The following is a 27,263-nucleotide window of genomic DNA, read 5'->3' as shown; positions in this document are numbered from 1 at the left end:
CTAATTTCCCCTTCATACATTCATATTCATTCATTTCCATAAAAACCCCTTTTCATAGGAAAAGTGAAAATCCCTTTCTACTATGTAAAAACCCTTTTTACCATATAAATTCCCTAATACCATGTAAATTCCCTTTTTATCCGAAAAACCCATAAAAATACCTTTACCCTAAGTATAAATGCTATATGAAAAGTCAAAACATTCATAAAAAGCATTACACTTAGTGTTATTCCTCTTTTCCGCTATATTTCATATTAACACTAACAATACTATTAAACCCTTAATATTTTCCCTTTCCCATATAATATAACTCCATTTATTTAAATATCTGAAAAACCCTTAGTTTTGTTATAAAACTATGTATTTAACAAATATTGCATCGGCGAGACCACAAGCCTTTAAACATGCATATACCATAGTTTTATTAATAAAACTGTGTATTTAAACATATATCGCATCGGCGGGATCGCAGAACCCTTTAAACATACATACACCCTCGCATTGTGATATGCGATGCGAAGCCCAGACCCGACCCATATATATATTACAGTTTATACCATTTCATATCCGCTCTCCATCGCAGTCCCACTAATACCATAACCCTTCGCCATTGCGAAATGCGATGCGCGATAAAGTCTGGAATCGAAGCTATATATATTACAACTTATTACCATATCACATCCACCCCTCCATCGCAGTCCCCCTTATATCATAACCCTTTCCACACTCCGATATCCGATTGCGATTAGCCCGGATCCGACACAGTTATCTGTCATGTTTTATTTCACGTCGTGTCTACTCATTATAATATGCCTTTGCGATGGGCTTACCCCCGCCATATTGCGATTTCAATATGCCAATAATACCCCGACCCAATACAATTATCCGCCTGCATACATAAATTTCAACTCCACCATATGCAATTTGTGAAGGTTTTCTATGTTAAATCGATTTTCGATTTAAAGGAAGAAATGACCCGAAAAGCTTTCATTTAATGTTAATCATGTTTTTAATCACCATTAAGCCATTCCCGCCATATTTAATCCCTTTGTACTCTTTCTTCCTCCACTGTTCATTTTTTCCCAATAATGGAAAAGTTAATTGTCTTTCCCATTAAATACATAAATGCTATTTTTGCCCTATTCTGCCTGTTTTACACAGCGCAGCCTCCATTATGCCTCTGCGGCCATTTAACCCATCATTTTCCCTCCGATATTCCCTGGACTCCTTCCGATAGCCTTTGAAAGCTCAAAAAATCCATCACGACCTCCTCTGTCACCATGTTTCCTTGAAAGTTTCTGTGTTTTGCAGGTAAGAACACTGTTGTTTCAGGCTTATAAACAAAATCCTGCATAACAATTTGAAGACAAATATGACAGGTTTACTGTTGAAAAACACGGTAAAAACCTGAATGCATAGTAAGGGTTAAAAGGAGCACAGTAAAGGTCACTCAGCCAGGTCAAAATAGATTTACAGAGTTTAAAGAATATCAGTAAAAGGGTCAAATGAAGAAATCTGCTAGCATGAAGGATACCAACAATTGACCAGCTAAAGGGGCAAAATATCAGACAACAAAGCCAGCACAGCCTAAATAAAGGGGACAGCAAGAAGCAGTTCAAACAGTTGCCCCTATCTTCTTTCCATGAAGATCTTTCTTTTCCTAAAAATCTTAATCTATTTTAGGATCTTTTCTTAAGTTTCATTATTGTATAAATAACTCTTTTCTTGAGTTGTAAATTGTTCGGAGTTGAAGATTCATAGTTCATTGCTTGTAAAGTCTTGACTGTTAGTTCTACTTTGAACCTAGAAGTCACCTTTGAAGGAAGCTTTTGTAGACACTTGATGTACTCAGTCTTTTTGGGGCCTTAATACAAAACAGAGGATTCTGAATCTGGTTTTACACAATTTTGTGTTATTCTATAAGTTTTTTTAGTTTTCAATCATTATGTTTTTCTTCATATGCTTATGACTTATAGAGATATCTAGGTAGGAACAATTAGAGTTTCAATTGATTTCTATAAGCTCCTGAAGTGATCATCTATTAAGAGATTGGATTAATGCAACTGTATGTGTAGCTAATCCCCTCTAATCAATAAATCATCAGCATCTTGTGTAAGCTTAAGTATACTGCCTTGAATCTTTTGAACATAGTTCAGAAGGTTTTCCAACTTATGATTGTTCTGTTTTACAGTCTGGAAACTGTGATAATCATATTTTTTTCTGTCTTCTACTCACCACTATTTTTTTTATATATCACTATGTAATGCTTTATAGTAGCCCTTTGTTGAAGTATTAATATAACCCAAAGGATTAATTACTTCAATTCTACATCTGTCTTCTTTCATTGGTCTTCCAAAATTAAAACCAAAAACCCCCAAAACAATTATTTTAGATGCTCTTGCATTGGTAGCTTGACCTACTACTATCTCAGAGGTACAACACAAAACAGTAGTGGGACCCAGGGACAGACTGTCTGAGTGGCTAACTTGTCTCTTGAGGGTTTTTTTGATGATGTTGGATGTTTGTGTGTCATGTTCCATCGATTCCATTTCCTTAAGGTTACTTAGGAGGTTGAATCTAATCATGGTATCCTCTCGTCTCATGTTTACCCCGATTGGCATGGTTACATGGGTGGATGTGGGAGGAGGGTGTTACAACGAAGATGGGACTACCACATTCCACCCGACCATATAATGGCTGAGCCAAATATCTCTTCAGCCATTCACCCATGTGCCATATTCCAAGCATGAATGTGGGACTCAACCAAAAAAACTAACCAAGGCATACCGAGGTTAAACCACCTCACTCTCATCAACAAAAATTAGGCTTTATCATAATCCATCCCAGATCACTAGGCCAACACAATGAGCACATCATGATAGGCTTTACCGTGATCTCCACCCGATCACTAAGCCAAACAAGCATGCATGCATTTCTCGACCTACACCATGAGGAATTTTCCTATCTCCTAGTCTCTTAGGCTTTACCGCAATTCAAACCCGGATCACTAGGCCCTAAACCGAGACCCACTCTCTAGGCTTTACCACATATCCCAAACCCGGGATTACTAGACCCAATGGAGAGAAAACCACCTCTTGGCTTTACCATATATCCTGCCATTCACCGACAAGGATTCCTAGGCCATCTGAGGCAACACAAAATCCGGCTTTACCATAACCCATAGTATGGCTCAAGGGTTACTAGGCCATGTGTTCTGTCATTTCGGAGATCCACCTCATTCAACTTTGAATATATCCATAAATCCAACTCAACCAAAACATGAGAAGCCCATCATGCTATGACTATTTGGAAATGGAAAGGCTAGGTTGAAAACACTGTCACACCTAGAGAAACCTGTGCCATGATAGAAAAGAACAACATGCAGTGCCATGAATGCTAAATATAGCAAGGAAAATACACATGCAAGTCGATACCTGCAATGAATCTTGTTGTAGTTGCTTGATCCTGCCTTTCCTTGCTTGATCTTTGCTTTCTCTTGCCTTCTTTACCCTTCTTGCTCCAATTCCAAAATTGCTTCAAGAAACTCTAAGTGTCCAAGAGTGAGAGAGAGAGAGAGAATAATGAGAGATCTCCAAACTCAACTTTCAAAAAGTTACCCACTGATCCTCAGATGCATTTTTATGAATGAGGCCTCTATTTTCTTCATTTTCCATTATTTTCCTTAATTTTCCTCCTCACATGCAACTTGTGACCTTTCACCTTCCTTTTCTCCTAATTTCCATCATTTTCATATATAAATGTGCCAAATGCCATTTTTCCTTTTCAAAGCCTTAGCCATTGCCTTTGCCATTTTCCTTAGCCATAAACAACCAAATGAACACCCCCAAGATGTCATGTCCAACACTCAGCTTGGAATAAGTGTCCCATCAACTGTGGTTATTGTGTTTAACTTTTATTACATGGAATTTTCACCAAGGTTGTTATACTCATCATCCACTTCCTCTTGTTCTTCCAAATCTTTAAATCTATCTAGGTGTTATTGAGCATAAATGTCTCCTTCTTTAGTATGTGTCATAATACGCTGAGCATATTTTTGGGGAAGGTCATGAAGCAGAGCAGGAAGAGAAAAAGGTGCATATCTAATAGCCATGATTCTTGGAGGAGCGAAGCCTAAAGTAGGAACTAATGAAGAAACAAGAATCCAAGGTATTGATAGGGGAGTTGTGAAAATCTGAGTAAAAAGATGGGGAATGGAACCTTTATTTCCTTTGATAAGTGGATTTTTTCTTGAGGGGAAGAACTTTATAAAAGACTTCATCCTTTCTTTGTAAAAAACAGTCTGAGACAAATTGGATTCTGACTTTGATATGAGTAAGGTGTGCTCGAACTTTACAACAAAAGAAACTAATGCCTCCTCAAAGCTTAGGATTGTTTCTTTTGGCAGAGAAAAAACCTTTCCTATTTGAGGCTTACTTGATTCATCTTCCTTTCCTTTTAATTTTCAAAGAATCCTTTTAAGGCTTGAAACAAATCGAATTGGATTAGGATTTGGATTGGCCCTCGTATAAATCTTTCTAGAAGTCATAATTCCTCAGTGAAATCGCCTTAAAACTTTGGATTCAAAGCATGGTAGAGTCGACAGGCGAATGATTCATAACTATTTCTTATGTATGAACTTTGTTCATCCTCGGAAATCAAAACTAAACATTTTCATTCTTTTCCAGGGAAAATTTCTCAATTCGTTCCCTAGCAACGACGCCAAGATCTGATCATTCAGAATTTCTCCTTATTGTGTAAAAAAAAAACCAAGGTAACCTTGAACTAAACTTTTAGATTGGAAACTGGCCTTTTCAATCTAGAGGGGGATCCCTTTATGAGTCTTCTATTTAGTGTCACTTCAATAACAACTCATGTGATGAAAAATAGTGGCCAAATCTTTAATTAGGACAGGGTTTTATAGATGTAGTAGGGAAGAGAAGCAAATAAGCATTGGGAATGGAGTCAAAATGGCTTAGTATTAATCAAGGGGTTTCTAAGATGCTAGAGTGTGAACAAATAAAATTCCAGAGGCGAGGTAGGCAATATTTTCTTAGATAATTTAAATCATCAGAGTATGGTGGTGGAATAAAGAAGACAACCCTTCAAAATAGATCACCTAACAAGGATGAATTCTGCAATGACTTTAGAGTGAAATGGTGACAATATTTGAATCTAATGAATACACAAAGCATCAGTGATAAATTTTGTAATTCATATAACTATCATTCAAATATGAAGAAATAACATTCATGATATGCACATGAAATATCACAATCACTTTGCAAAAACACACACTATAAAATATCGACACAAGATTCTATGGTTTAAAATGCTCAAGTACTTCTTATGTTGGCAAACTTTGATTAAAAAAAATATATTTACATACACAATTGTATTTCTCTTAAATATGAACCCTTCTATGATGACAAATCATAAGAGATATAGTCATTTACATCATATCAAATATTGTTGGCTCTTACAAACTTTCTACAAGCATAATCAAGAACTTGCTACTATCAACAATTGGCATTTGATCACTAGTTGTTAATGTATTGTTGAAACCCTGTGGTACTTGTATGATCGATTGGAAACATATATCTTTGTTTCATAATTACATGTAGACGTAATAAAATCCCTAATCAATGTGCAAGATCTCCCTCAATGGCATTTGGCATGAGAAGTAGAAGCTTGATTTGTAAATAAATGCACACCTAGACAAAAACATTCTCTTGAAATTTAGGCGCTTTTGTTTAGAAATGGGGATATATCCCATATGCAGCAAAAGAAAGGCATCTAATACATTTATATATTTGAGTGCCTGCATCCTATATTGACACATAGTGCATCTTTCTAAGACACTTCGTGGGCTCCTTCTCCTAAATTCTTTAATGCTAGATGTGTTGGAATTTGTCTTGGCTTTTGACTTACGAACGCTTGGTAGTTGATGGACTTAGTGGCATGAAATGGTTTTTTTTGAGATTGGGCCTTTGATCCCAATGATTTTTACTTAAAAAATACCCTGACCTGTGAACTTGTGAATTAATAAAACCCCCTTTTTTTAACAAAAATAACCAATGATTTAGTTATTAACCCAAGAGGATGAATAGCCTTTAAAAACATTTTTTTTTGCTCAGAGATTTTATGATTTTATGAAAAAATAATAAAAATCTTGTATGTGATACAATAATCAAGTTATAAACGAGAAAATGTCCCAACGTATGCAGAGTGCCCATAGACAAAGTGGGATAAGAAGTATATGAAATAAAATGCAGATATTAGAAAAGTAAGGAATACACCAAATCCAGACTACATTGACTAGATTCAAACCACATCAATGTAAGAAAATTCCCATACCATTTTGGAATGGAATGGGTTTGTTGAGAATGCAGAAAGAGTTTCCTAATTTAGTTTTCCCAAATTAATTAGGAGAAATTGGAATTTCAATTTCATAAAAATACTTGGATGTAGTTAACTGAGGTGAAATGGCCTTTTCACTCAGTTAATTAGATTTGGAGATACTTGAGTTATCTTTAGTTATGGTTGATTATTAATTTCTAACAATCAGGTTCAATTAATTTGAGTTATTATGAGTTTAACTAGTTCTAACTGACTAAGGACTAGTGGAGGGTCCAGTAGTGGGGTGTGACTTTAGCTAATCTTTCAGTTAACTCATCAATGAGCCCAGAATAATTGATGCATGCAGATAACTCAAGTTACCCAGTTGATATTGGATTTCAAGCGCAGTGTACTATCAATTGTATAATTTTCCATCTTGTACAGGTGGTGCGTGCAGTTAGAGAAAGGCCTAAAGGAATTTCACAATTCCCAATGAGAAATTTCCCTAATTAATAGGGGGCTAATTCCTTATTCAACAATGCAAGGAAATAGGAGATTGGGCCCGCAAAAAATTGGCTAAATATTGGCCAGGGTCAGTCTATCAAGCAATTATATAGATTATACTAGTGCAAAGGTTGCTCAATCTTGAGCAAACATTTTATTTCTTCTCTATTTTCTAATTAATGCAATACATATAAGAAGGGGTTTTGAGTAATTTCTTTCCCCTAGGTAAAATTATGAGTATGTGTGTTGAATCTTGTCTCACATTTACATTGTGATTTTGCAATCGACTAATTGCTTTTTGTTGATGAGTAGAGTAGATTCAAGTATTTTGGTTTACTAAATTACATAAGAAGTTTGAATCTATAATGAATCTCTACATGGTAGCAGAGCAGGAATCATAGTAGAGAAGAGAATTCGAAGTTATCTTTGCAGGGTGATCAAATTTGCAAGATCAATTCTTCAGAGCTAGCAAATGGATTTCTATGGACTAAGACTCAAGTATGCCCTTAAGGGTAGCTCGAATTATGTTCCTTGGAAGGATAAGATGGATGTAGTGTTGGAAGATAATGGCCTGAAGGAATTCATAGATAATGATATCCCAAAGCCTCCAACATCTGATGCTTAAGATCTAGCATAATGGAAGAAGTGTGTATCAAAGGCGAGGAGGATCATATTGGAGGGAGTTAAAGACCATATTGTCTCCAATATCCATGGGAAAGAGAATCCATATGCAATGTGGCAAGCATTTACAGATCTATTCCAGAACAGTAGTGACCACAAGAAGTTGGCACTCAAGGACAAGCTTCAGAATATCAAGATGCATAAGGGGGAAACAATTCCACAGTACCTTAGCAAGTTCACACAATGTCATGATGAACTTGGTCAAGTTAGAGTTACTGTAGAAGAAGATGATCTAGTAAGTATAGCACTTCTAGGCCTTCCCAAGCACTAGCACAGCTACCAAGATTCGGTAAATGGGAGTGAGAAGTTATCAAATTGGGAATGACTATGGTCGGATTTGGTATAAGAAGAGATAAGGCAGAGCACTAGAGATGGAACCTCATCCAAGTGTGATTATGAGGAGAACTATGCCTTGGATGGAAAGGAAAAGAAGGGGAAAGGGAAGAAATCCCAATCCAAAGGGATTCCAGTTAGGGCAGAAAGAAGAAAGACTTGTCAAAGATCAAGTGCTTTCACTGTCATGAGCTGGGACATTATTGCACAAAGTGCCCACATAAGAAGGTTGGCAAGAATCCCTAAGGAGGAGCGATAGGTGAAGCTTTATCTAACCAATTCAAATTAGACTTCACCCTCATTACATGAATGGAAAGCACAGTGATGGGTAGTGTGTGGTATCTAGATAGTGGGGCTTCATTCCATATGACATGCAACAAAAAATTATTCAATGACTTAGAGGAGAAGGGTCCCCTTATGCACGTCGATATGGGAGATGATGGAATTAATGGCATGACCGGTATTTGTACATTTACTTTTTAGAGGGAGTCTGGCTCCCCTCTTAGGCTCAAGGATGTAATGCATGTACCGGGTCTGAAGAAGAATATGATTTTCGTAGCGATGTTGGAAGACCGTGGCTATGATGTGATATTCAGCAAAGGGAAGTCTTTCTTGCGACACATCGCCATGAGACAAATGAAGAAGATTCTGGTTCGAGTAAAGAACCTCTACAAATTAGATGTTGGAGATTGTGCAACATTGAGCACAAAAGAAGAGAAGGTGCAGATTCGAGACATCGGTGAATTATGGCATAGGAGACTTGGCCATTTGCACCATGGCGCTTTGAAGATCATGCAACATATTTCTATAGGCCTTCCCAAAGGTTCACTGGAACATTGAGATACATGCAATGGGTGCACATTGGGGAAGTACACGAAAGCCACCTTTAATGATCGGGGTAGTGAGGCACAAGTAGTCCTTGAAAGGATTCACTCAAATGTGTGTGGGCCTTTCTCGACAGCCTCCATGGCCAAGCATATGTATTATGTGATATTTATAGATGATTTTTCATGAAAGTGTTGGATCTTCTTCATGCAAAAGAAAGACCAGACATTCTCCAAAATTGTTGATTTTAAAGCACTTGTTGAGAAAGAGTCTGACATGAAAGTGAAGGTTCTTAGGAGTGATAATGATGGAGAATATGTGTCGAATGAGTTTAAGAACTTATGTTCAAAAGAAGGCATTCAACAGGAGTGGATAACACCTCATAACCCAAAACAAAATGGGGTGGCTGAGAGGAAGAACAAAAGTATTGTGGGAGATGCATGGGTGATGTTGCATGATTAGAGCCTACCACTGCACTTGTGGGCTAAAGCATGCAACACAATTGTTTATTTGCAGAACAAGAGTCCTCATAGGATTCTTGGCATGAGTACACTAGGGGAAGTTTTTTCAAGGAAGAAACCATATGTGTCACACTTCAGGATCTTTATATCATTAGTTTATTTTCATGTTTCCAAGGATGTAAGGAAAAAGCTAGAGCATACAACTGAGTTGGGAAGATTTGTGGGGTACAGAGAAACACCTCAAAAATATCGTGTACACTTGCTATCTCTCAGGATGATAGTGGTCAGAAGAGATGTGAAATTTGATGAGTAGAAGGCAATGATGTCTTCTCTTGAGAGGGAGCTTCACTTGCAGTATGATCAGGATCTTTTGGCTCAAAAGGAAGAACCTCAAGAAGTTGTGGAGAAGCCACAAGCAGAGGATTAGAGTGTGGAGAAAATTGCTCAAGCAGATACATCCAGGGAAGGAAGGAAGCGAACCAGGAAAGCAGACATATTGTTACATCATGCAAGAGAGAATGTGGGAGCAACCACATCTCATAGTGGGAAGAGGAGGTCGCCAGATCGGTATACTGGCTATATGGATCTCATGAGTGAGCTTGTAGATATTGATTCATCCTCATTCGAGGAAGCAGTGTAGAAACCAGTGTGGTTTGATGTTATGGTAGAGGAATATGATTCCATCGTCAGAAACCATGTTTGGGAAGTGGTCCCAATACTAGAAGACAAGTCACTGGTGAGTTCAAGATGGATTTACAAGGTAAATCATGTAGAAAATGCTAGCATCAAGAAGAACAAGGCCAGATTGGTGGCCAGGGGGTTCTATCAGGTGGAGGGAATTGACTATGAGCAAACCTTTTCTCTAGTGGGAAGGTACTCATCCATCCGCTCAATTCTAGCACTGTCAACGGAGATGGGGTGGAAGATCCACCAAATGGATGTGAAGTCAGCATTCCCCAATGGAATGATTAAGGAAGAGGTGTACATTAAGCAGCTGGAAGGATTTGAGACCTTCGACAAAGAGTCACATGTGTGCAGACTCAAGCGAGCGTTGTATGGATTGAAACAAGCACCCCATGCTTGGTACACCCTGATCGACAACTATCTCAACAGGTTGGGCTTCACCAAAAGTGAAGTGATGCAAACCTTTACCATATTTTTGTTGAAGGTAAATTATTAATTATAGTATTATATGTCGATGATTTAATTCTAACCAGTGACGAGAAGCTGATCATTTCTTACAAAGAGGATCTTGCAAGAGAACTCGAGATGAAGGACATGTGGCTCATGCATTATTTCCTTGGGTTGGAAGTATGGCAAGGATATAAGGAACTGTTTGTCTCTCAGGGAAAGTATGCCAATGAGATACTGAAAAAGTTCCACATGGATAAGAGCAAATCCATGGAGACTCCTCTAGCAAGGAATCAGAGTAAGGAATATGCTACTTTAGGTGAAGTAATAGAGGCTACCATTTGCAGGCAGCTTGTGGGTTCACTTATGTATTTGGTGAACACACGACCAGACATGTGTTATGCAGTTAAACAGCTTAGTCAAGCAATGGTTAAGCCAAAAAAACTGTATTAGAAGCCAACAAAGCATGTGTTGAGATGCCTCAAAGGAACCACCCAGTTTGGTGTTTGGTACAGACAGATGGAGGGAGTGAAGTTGCAAGGCTTGATAGATGCAGATTGGGCAGGGATTCCATCAGACAGGAAGAGCACATCAGATGGAATTTTCAGCGTTGGGTCAGCAACGGTTTTTTGGTACAACAGGAAGCTGAGATCTATTGCACTCAACGCAGCAGAAGCATAATACATGGCTACAAGTCAAGTAGCATGTGATTCAATCTGAATGAGAAAAATTCTTGTTGGGTTATTTGGTCAGAAGATGGATCCTACTGTGATTTACAGTGACAATCAAAATTATATTAAACTCTCTGAGAATCTAGTATTTCATGATCAATCCAAGAATATCAATATCTGGTATCAACATCTACGAGATTGTGTGCAGAGGTAGACCATGTTGTTGGAATACATTCCTACAGAGGAACGGGATGCAGTCATTTTGGCAAAGGCATTATCAAGAGGAAAATTAGATTTTCATAGAGGCGGGATCAGTGTATCAAATAATCCCTTTCTTGTTGAGAGGGAATGTTGAAAATGCAACAAGAAATTCCTAATTCATTTTTTCCCAAATTAATTAGGATAAATCCGAATTTCAATTCCATAAAAATATTTTGAGGTAGTTAACTGAGTGACAATTAACTCAGTTAATTCGAGTTTGAGACACTTGACTTATGTTTAGTTATGATTGATTGCTAATTTCTAGCAATAAAGTTCAGTTAATTTGAGTTATTATGAGTTTAACTAGTTCTAACTAATTAAGAACTAGTGGAGGGTCCAGTGGTGTGGTGTAACTTCAACTGATATTTCACTTAACTCATCAATCAACCCAGAATAATTGATGCATGCAGATAACTTGAGTTACCCAGTTGAGATTGGAGTTCAAGAGAAATGTACTATCAGTTGTATAATTTTCCAGGTTGTACAGGTGGTGCATTCAGTTAGAGAAAGGCCTAAAGTAATTGTGCAATTCCCAATGAGCAATTTCCCTAATTAATAGGGGATAATTCCTTATTGAATAACACAATAAAAAGGAGCTTGGATAGGAAGAAATTGGCTAAGTATTGGCCAGGGGCAGTTTTGAAGACCAAAATTATTACTTTTTTACACCTTCCCTAAACCCCATACACTCCATTCTCTTCCTTTTTTATCACAATAATCCCAATAAGGCGTCAGCGTGCAAGGTTATTGGAAAAATAAGTACATAATCATCTTTTGTTCATAGTTTCATTGTTTCCTTATTATTTGATTTAATAATTGCATAAGCTACCGAATTGCACCAATTCTGCAGCTAATGATCGGTTCTACATCTTACTTGAAGAATCTGTAGGTTTTGAAATACCAGTTCAGTAGCGAAATATATGAAAAGGTAGCTGACAACCGACATAATGATATCTATCTATCTTCATGATATAGCAAGATGATAAGGGTGGCGTATCAGCAGGTCAACGTGGAAGTCAACCCAGCGAAAAAGGAGCCAAGAGGAATTAGGTGAGCGAGAATATCGATGATAAGGATGAAACTTATATTTTTCCTCATCATTTTCTTCTCTGGTAGAAAATCATGAAGAATAGTTATTTTGTATTATCTTATGTCATTTTTAGGATTTCTGTCGAATAGGATAGGCGTAAAAATATCTAAACAGTTTATTGAATGAGGCTATAAAACATACCTCTCGACACGATGATGGCAGTCCAGTTATTATTTTGAAAACACTCTTTTCATTTATAAAATCGAAGCTTCATTACTCCCTATGTATTGCGTTAATGCGTGTTTAATATTTGATTGATCGTTGCTTACCTTTAACTCATAAGAGGGCCCCCTGGGAAGTGCAAGGTTTTATTTTATTTTCAATCAGTATTTCAATTTTATATCTTATATTTTGTAGCATTAGTTTATAACTTCCAATATTTCAGTTTTGACTCTCAGTGAATGCTTATGAAAATGAGAACATATTTTTGTGATAATGAAGATTTATCTTATAGACTTCATCATTTCGTTATGTGGAGGATGAAGGAAATAAATCAAAAAGGGGTGTATTGTGCACATGAAGAGTAGAATCATTTGATTGCAATTGGAAGTATAATTCTTCCAAGGCTTTATAAGTGTGATTTAGATTTGCTAGCATGACATTTTATTTCAGTTCTTAAGATTAGTTTCATTTATGTGAATGAGAAGTAGTTTTAATTGTGCTAGTGTGATATTTTGTTTCTACAATTTTAGATTAGTTTTCTTTTCTGCAAACGTAAAGAGAATTTAGATTTGGTTTTGCTATTTACTTCTGCACTTTAATTTAGTTTTATTTATGTCAGTGTGATGTTTTCCTTTCTTACACCAATGACAATTGATTAGATGAACCATGTGCATGAAAACATCCTAATTTAATTTTGACAATATACTCACATAATAAATAATCATAGCACAACTAGTGCACATACACTTCATCAGTTTACAAGCCTTGGTCAATAATTTATACATTAATTTAAACTCAATTAAATTACCAAACATTTTTTGCATCGTTGCCGTGGAAGTGTATACAAGATTTATTTTTAGGAGTCTTCTCATTAAAAAAATGATAAAAACATATTAATGCACAAGGAAGTTGATTCTAGGGGTAGGTTTATAAGTAGAGGTAGGAGTTATATTCCAACATCACCACGAAATCATAGTGCCACACCATCCACCGAAACTCATATTCCATAATTTGCAGGTAGACTTAGGTTTCATGAGGTACATAGATCTTAAATCCAACCAAAAGATTCACAAACTTCTTCTACTGAAGTTGTAGTGGAGGAACCTACATCCCCAACAAAAGGAGTAATCTTTATATCTTCAACTGGAGAACCAATTTTAGGCAAGAACTGGAAGTCCCTAGTGAAGAAGAAGAAGAAACTTATTTTATTCCATTGATATAAGAACCAGAAGAGTAGCTAGAAAATCCAATTCAAGAATCCTACATTAGCCCTGAAGAATCTACAATGGCAGCGGAAGGAGAAGGAGAAGTACATAATCTGAATGGTGACTTTAGGATTGGAGGTGGAAGGGGTGATAGAGGAGGAGGTAGAGGGGGAGGTAGAAGAGGAGGTGGAGGAAGAGGTGGTAGAGGAGAACCATAACCTTTTGGGTTTCCCATCTTAGATGAAGATACCACAGTTACAGTGAAGAATATCTCACTCTCCATCCTCCCTAATTTCCATGGAGTAAGACATGAGGATCTTGAAACATTTCTTTTTTAGTTTGAAGTTTTTTGTAGGTGTTATGACTATTTGCTTGATTCTCAAAAATTGAAATTGTTTCCAACCACTCTTAAAGATGGAGCAATTCAATGGTTTATGGGATTAGGAACACATACCATAAGAACATGGGAAGAAATGAAAAATGTGTTTTTAGAAAAATACACAGAGTATTGTATGCCTTATAACCTTAAAGATGAAAGGCTTTAAAACGATGCAAAAAGAGGATGAAAATCTTAAGGATTTCGTTGAAAGATTTGCTTATAATGTTAAAAGGGCTAAAATGCATAATCTGGATGAATTAACTCTAAAAGCTCTTTTGCTAAAATCCATTAGAGATGAGTGGGTAGATCTTCTTAATTTAATTGGAAAGGGAGATGTTTCTTAGTTATCATTTAGAGAAATTTGTGAATTATGTGTACATATTTCAAGAGGAAAGGGTAGAACTGGGAAAAATCCAAGAGACCCTGTTATGTCTAAGATTAATAAATCTCCAGTTGGGACAATAAGTAGAGTAGAAATAGGTAATTTGCTTGACAACTTTAAAACAAATATCTTAGGGAGTATTAGTGAATAAATAGATACTCTTAAGGTTCAAAACAAGCAAAAAGCTAAAAATGTTGCATTATCAATTTTTTGTCCTAAATGCAAGAAGAAGCATGCTCTAAGAGAATGTCCTCTTGATAGTGTATAAATATGTGCTATCTGTGAAGAAATTCATATCACAAAGGAATGCCCTTCAATTCTTGGACTTAAAGCAGTCTTGCAAAATGAAGTTGAAGCAAGCCAAGCTGAGTCACTATGTTTTATTGGTAAAAGACCATGGCCACCACAACAACCAAATATGGTACAAGGTCTTAATCCTCAATACCAATCATTTGTACAACCTCAAAACAATTGGAATACTCTAATGCCTTGGCAAAATTGGCCACCTCAAAATCCATTATGGACACAAGGTTGGCAGTATCCTCCTAGGAATCCTCAATATGATCAATTTCAACAACGATTCATTCCATACAAACCTCCATATTATCCTCCTCAGTCAAACACCTTTCCACAATTTCAAAATCAAACTCAGTCTTCTAATAAACCACTTCAATTACCATCCAGGTCATACCCCCTGTTATCACCAGAAACTATAGTCTATGTATATGATAATTGTCCATAAGTTTTGAAGAGTCTTGTGGTCTTGTAAATAGCTTTGTTAACTTATGTCAATTTCAAATTTTGAAATTCAAGAGTTATGAATGAAATTCGTGTAAAGGCAAGGGCATTAGTCATCTTTCATCATGGTTAGTTATGTCATGTCATGTCAAAGGTACTTGCGCAGTTTCGCAGCGCGGGTATGATGTCTTAGGTACTTGCGCAGTTTCGCAGCGCAAGTGTGATTGGTCAGTTCTGCTGCTAAAAAATGTTTGCGTGTTTTCGTAGCGGCCCGTTTGTCAGCGATTTCGTAGCGCATTCCCTTAAATTTGAACTGCCCGCGCTACGAAATCGGGGTTTCGGGCTATTGTGCAGCGTTTTTCCTTGACTGTCTAATCCGAGAGGTAATGAGTCACGTGTCCGGTCATGATTGTTTCCTCACACCATTTGTATGTCATGATTAGCCATTACTTTGCCATCAGGTCTGATCTCATTGAGTTAGGTGTCAGTTTGGGGGACGTTATAGGGAGTGGTCATGTCATAATATGTTTTTCATAACATATGAATGTCTTCTGCTCTATGAAAAGCTTGAGCGTTATTCTAAAACAGACTACTGCAAGCGAGCCTGATTTCTACAGCTTTAAAAAGTGTTGTTATGCTGCAAACCACCGTCCCAAGGAGCTATCTTAAGGAGAATTATGCTACATTATTCACATGCATCCAGAAGTACTTGACGTGTGAAGGTCGGTACAACAAAGTCTACTCATATCATTTCAAGTTGTTGCTACACTTCACTGGTAAGAGCTCCATAGACATACCCTTTTACTTATTCAGGAGTATTACTAAGATGTGTGATAAAATTCAGTTGAAGAAGGAAACCTATGAAACCTCTCTTTTTCATCATGGTCTGGTTAAATTACTGGTGTTGGATAGCCTAGATAAAATTGGTAAGGACTGGGATTCGTTTGTATTCATGGCCGGTTTCCCTAGTAAAACGGGCCTCACTCCTTTACCTGTAAGAGAAAGAGAAGATAGGAGTGAGGATACTACTTTGGCCGAGATTAGAAAAGAAATAACAGACCATAAGAAGCCCAAAGCTAAAACAAAGAAGCCAGAGAGGTCTGTAACAGTCAAAGACACACCTGAAGCTAAAACAAAGAAGACTCCTAAGTTAGCAGTTGAAAAAACTCCTGAAGCATCAGTAATCAAAACTTCAAAATCATCTAAAGTATCTGAAAAGGAAGCTTCTAAGTTGTCTCTTAAAGAAACACCAGAATCATCAAAACAGAAGACTCACAAAAGAAAAGATGAATTTGAGTCTAGTAAAGTGGAAAGGGTTTCAAGAGTAAGAACTAGAGGCCAGCTAAACAAAGAAAAAGGAAAGTTAGCTTCTGTGGAAGAGAGTCCTGTGTCTAAGGGTAGTTTAAATGATTTGTTGGAAGCCATTGAATTAGAACAAGAGCACCCAATTCAAGTTGAACCCCTTGAAATTGAACAAGATCAATTGGTATCGCCAATGCATATTGATCTAACACTATCTTCACCTGAAAGTTCAAAGAAGTCAAAGGCTTCCAAAAAGTTAAAGTTTGAAGAACCAGGGGTAGAGTATGCTTTTAAACCCCGTAGACCAATGACTAGGAGGCAAATGAAGGAAGTAGAAAAGGCTCAAAAAGAGAAAGTTTCTTCAGACATGCCTAGGACAGAGGCAATTGAAATCTTCTCTGAAATGGTCCAAGCAGCTAAAAACAAGAATAAGGACAAAAAGGTGGTTATAAGTCAAAGTAGCAATGTGATTGCCATCAAAAAACAAGCTGGAGTAAGTAAGGAGATACCTCAGGTCCAAAATGTTTTCAAAGAGAAGGCAGTAAGGTATACTAGTTATAGGAAAGCTGTGATGAAAGGTAAAACAAACTTGATCAGTCAAGCTAGTTCAGTATCTGATGCCTATGTATGGAAAGTACCAGCTCTAAAACAGGCAAAAACTATGAAACAAATCAATGCAAGTCTGAGAGCAGAGAATAAGAAGTTGAAGAAGGAAGTCATCAACCTGAAAGAAAAGCTAGACAAGCTAGCTAAATGATTCAGGGAGGAATGTATGTTCTAAAATTTTGATATATTTTGGGCCATTGTCTTGTTAAAGGTTTTTGAGACTTTTTTGTGTCTTCACACTTGTATGGAATGACTGAAGAATCATAGATTTGAAATATTGCTGTTTTGAGGTTCATGAATTTGATTTTAATGACCTACAGCAGTTTCGTAGCGCGCTACGAAACTGCTGTAGATGACTGGTTAAGTTTAAAGCTTGAGGTGGAATGCTGAGGTCAGCATATATTTGAAAGGATGGTTTAATACTAGCATGGGGAGTATAGAAGACCAGTCAGATATTTTGATAAGGAGGCCAGGGGTAAATATTCAAAGAAAAAGGCGAAGTTTTGTTTTTTGCTAAAAAGTCACTTTATCTCCGAAATTTTAGGGTTTGGATAGAGCTGCTGAGGTGTAAGATGATACACTTGTCTAGTTGTGGGATGGCTGGGTCATGAATTCTCTTCAGTCACATGAGACTATCCAAGGTATAAATGGCTTAAAGATGGATCATTAATATATGAACACCGAGGGGGGCAGCAACCAAGAATATAGGCTTCATTTTCTTTTCGGTTGTTGAATCATCTCTGCATCAAGAATCCGGAGCTGTATATACATTGAACATGCTTCCAGTTTGGATATGGTTGTTACTGCAATGATACAGGTGGCAAGCTCCAAGAACATAGCAGGGTATACAAGGAAAGAGACTTAAAGTGCCAATATGATGGAATCCTCTGTTTTCGTAGCATCATAACTTTTGCAATCAATTAGTTTGTTTATGTCATAGTTAAGGTCATTTATGTCAAAAGTCCGAGCTCCCTTCATGCTGGTTGAGGAGTCTCGTACAGTAGTTTTTGATAGGCTATATATAGGAATAACTTATATGTAAAAAAGGTTGGATACTTAATAGAAAAAGTGTGTTGTTTTGGGCCACTGTAAGACCTTTTGGAAAGTAATAGTAAAAACAGAGTTATACTCTTCTCAAGATTCTCGAAGTGTTGTCATGGTCAAATGAAGTGATGTTGTGTTATATTTTATGTTATTTTATGGTTTTGTTGTATGCAATCACTCAGAACTCATGATTACATGCTCTGACTTCCTGTGTATACAGCAAACTATGTGTGGTGGAATTTGTTTGACTTGTAATGCTAAGAGCCTTGATTTCTATGAGATCACTGTGTTTTTTCTTGTTCACTTGATATTGTAGACTCCATAGCCCAATGAGATTCATTTTGGTGTGTTTCCAACCAGTTATGTTTTCATAAATAGATAAAGAGTTAGCCCTCTAGTGTGTGAAGGATTTCATTAAGAGTTTTGAGAGAGCCCTCTCTGATCAAAGAGGCTAATCTTTGGTCCAAAGATAGGTTGAAATAGTTTCATGAGATCATGCTTAGTTGCAACCCTCTGTTGTGATTTTGTGATAACACCCCCAAAAAACCAATCAACTACCTGCTCACCCACTTCCAAATCCGAATAATAAAAATTCACAACCTGTTTACAATATAGAAGTTCAGAATTTCCAAGCTTGGATGATAGCTCCATTAGATCTAAACAATGTCTAACTTAAATTTGGTAGAGTTTTGGAAATAACTTACCATCTGTTGTTATTCAGGAATATGGAGAGGATGAACCAATCAAAAAAGAAACATCTCTCAATCAAGAATAAATTCCTCAAAAAGAGAGCACCCCTATCCATGATACCTCAATAAACGCAACTCCGACTGTAGAACAACCTTATGTTTCTGTTCAAAATCCACCTTTTCCAAAAAGGCTAAAAATTGACAAAGGAATAGAAAAACAAATTGTGTTGCCTGAATATGATATATTAAATGAATTAAAGAACGTTTGCATCAAAATTCCTTTGTTGCAATCTATAAGGGAAATACCAATATTTACAAAGACAATCAGGGAGTTTAGCATCAAAAAACCAGGAAGAAAAAGAAAAGAAGTTAAAAAAATTCAATTAGTTAGAAAAATTGCAGATATTATGATGGGAAAACCAACAGTTCAAAAGTATCTAGATCCAGGTAGTCCCTTGTAAAAACACACATTAATGGTGTCGAGATTCCAAACACATTAATTGATTTAGGAGCAGCTATCAATATCATGAGTAAACAAACTATGGATCAATTAAAACTTTCTAATCTTCAATACACTCAAACATTATTAAAGTTAGCAGATAGATATGTTATCAAACCAAATCATGTATTAGAAGATGTATATATCTCCTTATATTCTTTGGAATATCCTATTGATTTTATGATTTTAACTCCCAAGAATAATTTAGGAGGACATCCCTTGATTCTATGAAGACCATGGTTAGCTACAGCTGACACTTTTATAAGTTGTAGATCTGGTGATATGTTTATCTCTGATGGAGGTTCTACTAAGAAATTCACACTATATCCTCCTCCAAAAACAACGATAGAAGTAGAAAGTGAAGTTTGGATAGATGATGATAATGATGATTTTGATATACAACCAATATTTGCTACTTCGCAAATAGATGAAGAAGATCAAATTTTAAATATAATGAATAATAATGATTCTTCCTCATATTGTGAACAAGACCAAAATTTCCAGAAACAATACAATGTTGAATATTTATCATCACATCAAATGGATTTACATTCTATAGAAAAAAATGGATATTCTTTAATGGAAATATTTCCTTGGAAAACTTTGAACATTAATGATAATTTAGAAGAATCCCAAAAGAAAGAATTGATAAAAATGTTACAAGAACATTCCTCTACCTATGCATGGAAATACATTGAAATGAAAGGAATTAATCCTAATACTTGTATGCATCATATCTATATTGAAGAAAATGTCAAACCAGTACGACAACCCCAAAGGAGGATGAATCCAAATTTAAGGGAAATTGGTAAAGAGGAGTTACAAAAACTGTTGAATGTGAATTTCATTTACCCAATATCAGATAGTCAGTGGGTCTCACCATTAGTGATTGTTCCAAAGAAAAATGGAAAATGGAGAGTATGCATCAATTATAGGGAATTGAATAAAGCTACCTTGAAAGATCATTTTTCGCTTCCCTTTATAGATCAAGTCCTTGATACATTGGTAGGGAAAAAATATTTTTCATTCTTGGATGATTTTAGTGGATATAAGCAAATCCAAGTAGTTCTGGAAGATGCAGAAAAAAAAAAAGAAAAAAAACTTTTACCTGTCCATGGGGAACCTATGCTTACAATGTACTTCTTTTTGGATTATGTAATGCAATTGCAACATTCCAAAGTGCATTTCTAGGCTTCTTTTTTTTATCTTATTCATGATTGTGTGGAAGTTTACATGGATGATTTTACTGTCTATGGTAATTCTTTTGAGGAAGCTCTTGAAAATTTAGAAAAAATTCTCATTAGATGTAAAGAAACAAATCTCTCATTAAGCCATGAAAAATGTTTTATGATGTTCATTGAGGGAATTGTTTTAGGCCACCACATTTCAGGAGATGGAATTAAAGTGGATTCATCTAAAGTAGAAGTTATTTCTAAATTATGAGTTCTTGTTTGTCAAAGAGATGTTAGAAGTTTTATTGGTTTTACTAGTTATTACAAAAGATTCATAAAAAAATTCACAAATATAACCTCTCCACTTTTCAAATTACTTACAAAAGACTGTGAATTCATTTGGAATTTTGATTGCCAAAAAGCATTTGAAACATTGAAAGAAAATATTTCTGAAGCACCTATATTAAGAGGACCAAATTGGAGTCTTTATTTTCATATTTCAACTGATGCTTCATATACATCTTTGGGAGTTGTATTAAGACAAAAATATTTGATTCCTTATGTCATTTATTACACAAGTAAAAATTTGACTCCTGCATAGTTAAATTATACTGTAACAAAAAATGAATTTTTAGTTGTTGTACATGCCATTAATAAGTTTCAACACTATATCACTAGTTATGAAACTTTTGTTCATACAGATCACTCTGCAATTAGATATTTAATGAATAAATCAACTACTAATGACAGATTTACAAGATGGTTATTCTTATTACAAGAATTCAATATTACTACTTTGGATAGGCCTGGAAAGGAGAACATAGTTGCTGATTTTCTATCTAGAATCGAAAATGGTAATAAGGATGTTCCTGTAAAAGATAATTTTCCTAATGAATACCTTTTTGCAGTGTCTATTAAATCTCCTTGGTTTGCAGATATTGCTAATTGTTTGGCTACAAGGAAGTTACCATCATACTTATCTGCAAGAGAGAAAAGGAAAATTATTCAAACCAATGTATCTTATTCATGGATAAATGGATAATTGTACAAAACATGGCATGATTTAATCATTCGAAGATGTGTCAGAGGAGATGAAGTACCAGAAATATTAAAGGCTTGCCATGATGAACCATGTGGAGGACACTTTTATGATCAAAGGTCTGCCTATAAAATCCTTCTCTTAGGATATTATTGGCCTTATCTTTTTAAAGATTCCAAAGAATATGTTAAGAGATTTGATAGTTGCAAGAGAATGGGAAAGCCTATTCCTTCAAATGAAATTCCTCTACAACTTCACGTACTTATTGAACCCTTTGAAAATTGGGCTCTAGATTTTGTTGGTCCAGTCAATCCACGATCAAGACAAAAAAGGTACATTCTTGTTTGTACAAATTATGTCACAAAATGGGTAGAAGCTAAAGAACTTCCTTTTTCTATTGAAAATGTTGTAGTTTAATTTTTGTCAGTGAGAAGTAGATTTAATTGTGCTCGTGTGACATTTTGTTTCTACAATTTTAGATTAGTTTTCTTTTCTACAAACATAAAGAGAATTTGGATTTGGTTTTGGTTTTGGTATTTGCTTTTGCACTTTAATTTAGTTTTATTTTTGTCAGTTTTCCTTTCTTACAAGAGTCACAATTTCTTAGATGAACCATGTGCATGAAAACATCCTAATTTAATTTTGACAATTTGCTCACATAATAAAGAATCCTAGCACAATTGGTGCACATACACTTCATCAGTTTACAAACCCTGGTTGATAATTTATGCAGTAATTTAAACTCAATTAAATTACCAAATAGTCGGTCTCTGAAGCAATGAGACAGATTATACTAGTGCAGAGGTTGATCAGGCTTGAGCAAGCATTATATTTATTCTCTATTTTCTTATTAAAGCAATATAGATAGGAAGGGGTTTTGAGCAGTTTCTTTCCCCTAGATAAAATTTTGAGCATGTGTGTTGAATCTTGTCTCATGTTTATGTTGTTATTTCGCGATCGATTAATTTCTTTCCACTGATAAGTAGAGTAGATTCAAGTCTTTTGTTTTAGTAAATTACATAAGCATATTGAATCTACAGGGTTACCACTGAGTGAAGACGAAATGCATACCATAACACTAATTGTTTCGAATCGAGATCATAGATTTTGAATTGTAGAGAAAAGTACAATTAAGGTGCAAAATGAGAAGATAATTTGTGATTAAATTTAATATGAGTTGCGACCAAAAATGGAGTCGTGATTCTATATTTTCAGTTTCGAAAGATGTGTGAGAAGATAATGAAGATGGATATGCCAATAGGAGTTACAACTAAAAGTGTGTTCGTCTAAGTGTTACGAAAAAATCAAAACTGAAGGACCAGGCGTAAACATTTTCGTGTCGCAAGGAATTGGTAGCATGTTAGTATGGATGTTACTACCAAGGTAGCAAATTGACAAAGATGTCAGGGATGGAGACATAAACGAGTTACAAGGGGCAGAGGAATGCCTAAATTCAGGACCTATGCTTTGATACCATGTCAGGCTAGGAAGGTAACTTCAAATGTGTTGCATTCCATCAAGATGAATATAACTATGTACAATTAGAATGGTGACCATTGGGATTTAAATGCCAAGGTATTTTCATATTCTACCTTATGGAATTTCTCTATTTACATAATTTCACATAATCCTAGAGGATTAGGTGTTCAACACGGGGAAACCTCTCATGCACTTCTTGGACTTATTTGAGGATGGCACCTAAGGTAAATAAGGTTCTCCAAGGAACAAGACCAGGGCATAAATTTTCATATAGAGACCAATATTTTCAGCGCATCACTTATGAATAGTTCAAAAATTGGCTCACTATACTATTAGTTCACAAAGGGTCCAACAACTAACTCACGCATGTTTCAACGATGATTTGTGTAACATACCCATTTATTGGCAATTTAAAATTTATCAATATAACCAAATATTTTACAAGGAAATATAATATACAAAAACTTATTATGTAAATTCTTCATACTATCTCATTGCTATATTTAAACTCCAAAACTATAGTCTAATCTATAGAAATGGACTTTAAAAATTCCTCATCTTTCAACCACATTGAATTGATTATTTGATATCAGCATTGGATTATGCTCGTCTATAGATTTCCAACGATATAAATTCCATTTGAATTTGAGTTATGGACAAAAAGTTGTGGCCTTTAGAAGTTTCACTGGAAAAGGCCATGTCAACAACTAACATGTGGCAACTTATCCATGTGCCATCAAATCATTCTATCATGTCACATGACACATGATGCTCATGTGCCTACATGTCACCATAACATTGTGCCACCTTTGTTGGGAAGGCACATATGTTACCAACCACATCTGAATCTGGGTAATTTCGAAAACGCTTCTTCTATAGAAACTTGGATCTTTGGATTAATAAAACCCAATCTAATTTTCATCGAATGATTGGAACACTTGGTAGAAAAATCACCAATAGATCTAAATCTATGATAAAATTGATTGTGCATTTCTTTAAAAGTCTGATTGGAAAATTTGTGCGATGAAAAGAACAATCTACGACATCGACAATAAATAGAATATGATTTGTATTGTGTTAGACACATCCAAATATCTAGTTAAATTCCTAATCAACCATTTCCCAAAATGTTGGATTTCTAGATTTTGTTTCTATGTCATCTCTACCACATGGGCACCATGTCATCTTCTTGCCACATCAATGTGCCACCCTAGCACACCATGTTAGTATGCCATGTCATCATGTCATGGAACTTTAATCTATCTCTTTGCCACATTAATATGATAAATCATCATGCCATGAATTATGTAGATCAATATGGTATGATATATGCCATGAATTACGTGGCTCCATGTGACTTCCATGTAGATAATTGGGCTAGCATCTGGATCTATGTTTTTGGCAATGATTTCCTAATAAGGGTTTTCAAATGCCCATATGCCCATATACCTTTTCACCATGTAAATCTATTCATATCTAGTCCTCATGGTATGGTTTCCCATTATTTCTTCCTTGATGCCTAGATACTGGATAAATTTCCATACCTATCACATCTCAATCTAGAACAGAATGTTCAATTTCACCCAGTGGACTCTAAATCTTTTTGATATTTGGATTTGTGATGCATTGAGAAATTTCTTATCAACATATGGAAGGGTGAATCAATAGACATTGGATATATATAGGTCATTCATATGTATCTAGATCCAAAAATATCTATAACAACGACTTTATGAAAGTTCCAAATATCTTTATTCCTGTTATAGCATTATTCAACACTCATGTAGTCATGATGCTTTTATATGGCCTTGGGAAACCCTTTCCCATTCAGACTTGATCATATATTAAAAAAACATTTTTTTAAATTCCATACGCGACTCCGCCCTTATAAAAGCACGGGTACTATAATACTGAACCCGCATACATAATTTAAAATATGAAGAAAAAAAATCCTATTTCTCGGGCAGGGTTTATAGGTTTCACCGAAATCCCACCTACAAGATCTCGTGGCCTAACTAAATTAACTGATTTCTAGTGGTATTTATACACCTCATGGGAAGGCCTAATTCATAGAAGGAGATAGGATATCGACATTATAGCCCTTTTTTCCCAAGATCAAGTCTGATTTCCCCTGTGCCTCCTGCACTTCCAGTCATAGGAAACTCTTGTTTCCTTGTAGAGATGTTTGTGTTCCATTATATGACATCTTTTTGCACATATTGAGGTGATATTTGAGGCTTAAGCTAGACTTATCCATAGGAAGGTTCGTTGGTGCCGTGGACGGATCTGGTTGTATTCTTCCACTCTTATTTTTTTTGTCCATAAAAGAAGATTTGTATTGTTCCTGAAATGTTTTGATCTCATGTTTAGGTAATTCATGTCTAACATATTATGATTTATATATCTATACTTGATGATCTAACATGTCTAATATGCACATTATTTGAAATATTTGCTATGTGTTTTCTACTCTGGTTTGTGTTGCGGGTTTGAGCGTATTGGAGGAAGTAGAGGGTTTGGACCCTACGCGATCTACATCAGACGTAGGAACTCCAGGTATTCTTCCTAAACCCACTTTACTAGTTTTCATAGTGTGCTTGCTTGAATGAGTGCTTCTTGTTGATAGTTTGCTTTCGCTCTATTAAGGTTGTCAGCCCTTACCTCGAGGAGTTTTCTCCCGCTAACAAATACAACAATCTTAAAATCCATATGGTAAGCATTGCCAATGAAAACCTTTACCAATCAACAACCCTAAAAAACAAGGGTTGTAGAAAGCTTGATTGTAATTTTATAAATAACTTAGTCGTATTATGTTATAAATACCTTTTACAAACATTTTCCTCGCACTTTTGAACTTTTTTTTTGGTGAACTCATAATACCATTTCATGTCTATGAATTTCGTGATTGTTCTTATTGTATTATAGTATTTTGGATGAATCAGACTCATATTAGCATTATCAGAGTTTCTTAGAGTTGAGGATTCCATGATTTGAATTATGTTGCACTTCTTCTTCCCGATCCATGAAATTGGTAATTTTTGGTTTGATGTTCCAATCTAGCAAGTGTAGTTCATCTTCAGGATGGGTGATTGATGATTCATAACAAGATAAACTTTTCCATCAAATGTAGTGAATAGGAAGTTAAATATGTAAACAAACATTAATGATACTAAGATGAATAGTTAAACACGCAATGATAATGCTAAGTTTACATTATACTCAAAGGAATGCATGCATCAATCCATAAATCCACTTGTAAGAACCTTGAATGCTACTAGAAATTTTCCATTTATGTAATCCAAAGCATATACTTAACCAACATTGGTGCATCTTAACCTTGAATCTATCAAGCATTGAATAGGATAATTAATAAAGCACAAATCTATGTTGGTTTATTTTAATACCACTACAATATTTTTTAACCTCACTTTAGTTTTTTTATGTTATAGTTGGGACACATCATTTGTATTGTTGATGCACCTTGCTATTATATTGGAATGACTCTTACAACTATAATTTTTTTTTTCCTCTCTAGGTGTAATAAATGGATTACTTAATTAGATAAATAATCATAGAAAATAATAAAATCAAAATCCCATTAATGCCCTAACTCCTCATCCTATGAACACACATTGATATGTAACAAACATTAACATTTTTTTTCCATGACAAAAAACATCATACTTGATATTTCATTATTGAAATCATAATATACATTGTCTTCTCTTATTAACACTTTCTAAGACTAAAAGGACTTTACTATTTTTAGACGAAGAGAAAAACTTATGGCATTTTTTTCAAAACCAATCCTACATCTTCTTAACTCACTATAGTCATCTTTTTTGTGCTTTAAATCACTTGCAAAAATATATTTGCAAATAGGAAAATTACCTTTTTTTGGCCTTAATATCAACCTATAAAAACTCTTAAGATTTAATCAAATATCAAATGATCTAACTAAAAGCAAATTTCTTATCTATGTCTCAATAAAGAGAGAGAACGATTTCTAGGGAGAGTTCTTCTTAAAAATCGAAGGATATGGGGGTGGGATTTGATGCACTTATATAGGTGACAAGATTTGTTAATATAATCTCTTGGAGAGAAAGTACATGTTAGCTCATTACTTTAGAGCAACTCCATGGCTCTAGGAAAATCAATCATGGGAATCAGACCTTCCCATTGTTGAAAAACTATTCATTCCTCCCCAATGGATCAAACCCATTTGAGCAATAAAAAACATTGACATATAACATATGTACTTCAAAATTTCAAGT

Source organism: Pinus tabuliformis, chromosome 1_2, assembly GCF_031772625.1.
Source record: "Pinus tabuliformis cultivar Carrire ecotype Pingquan chromosome 1_2, CPIR1, whole genome shotgun sequence".
NCBI lineage: Eukaryota > Viridiplantae > Streptophyta > Pinopsida > Pinales > Pinaceae > Pinus > Pinus tabuliformis.
This window is presented reverse-complemented; position numbering follows the sequence as displayed.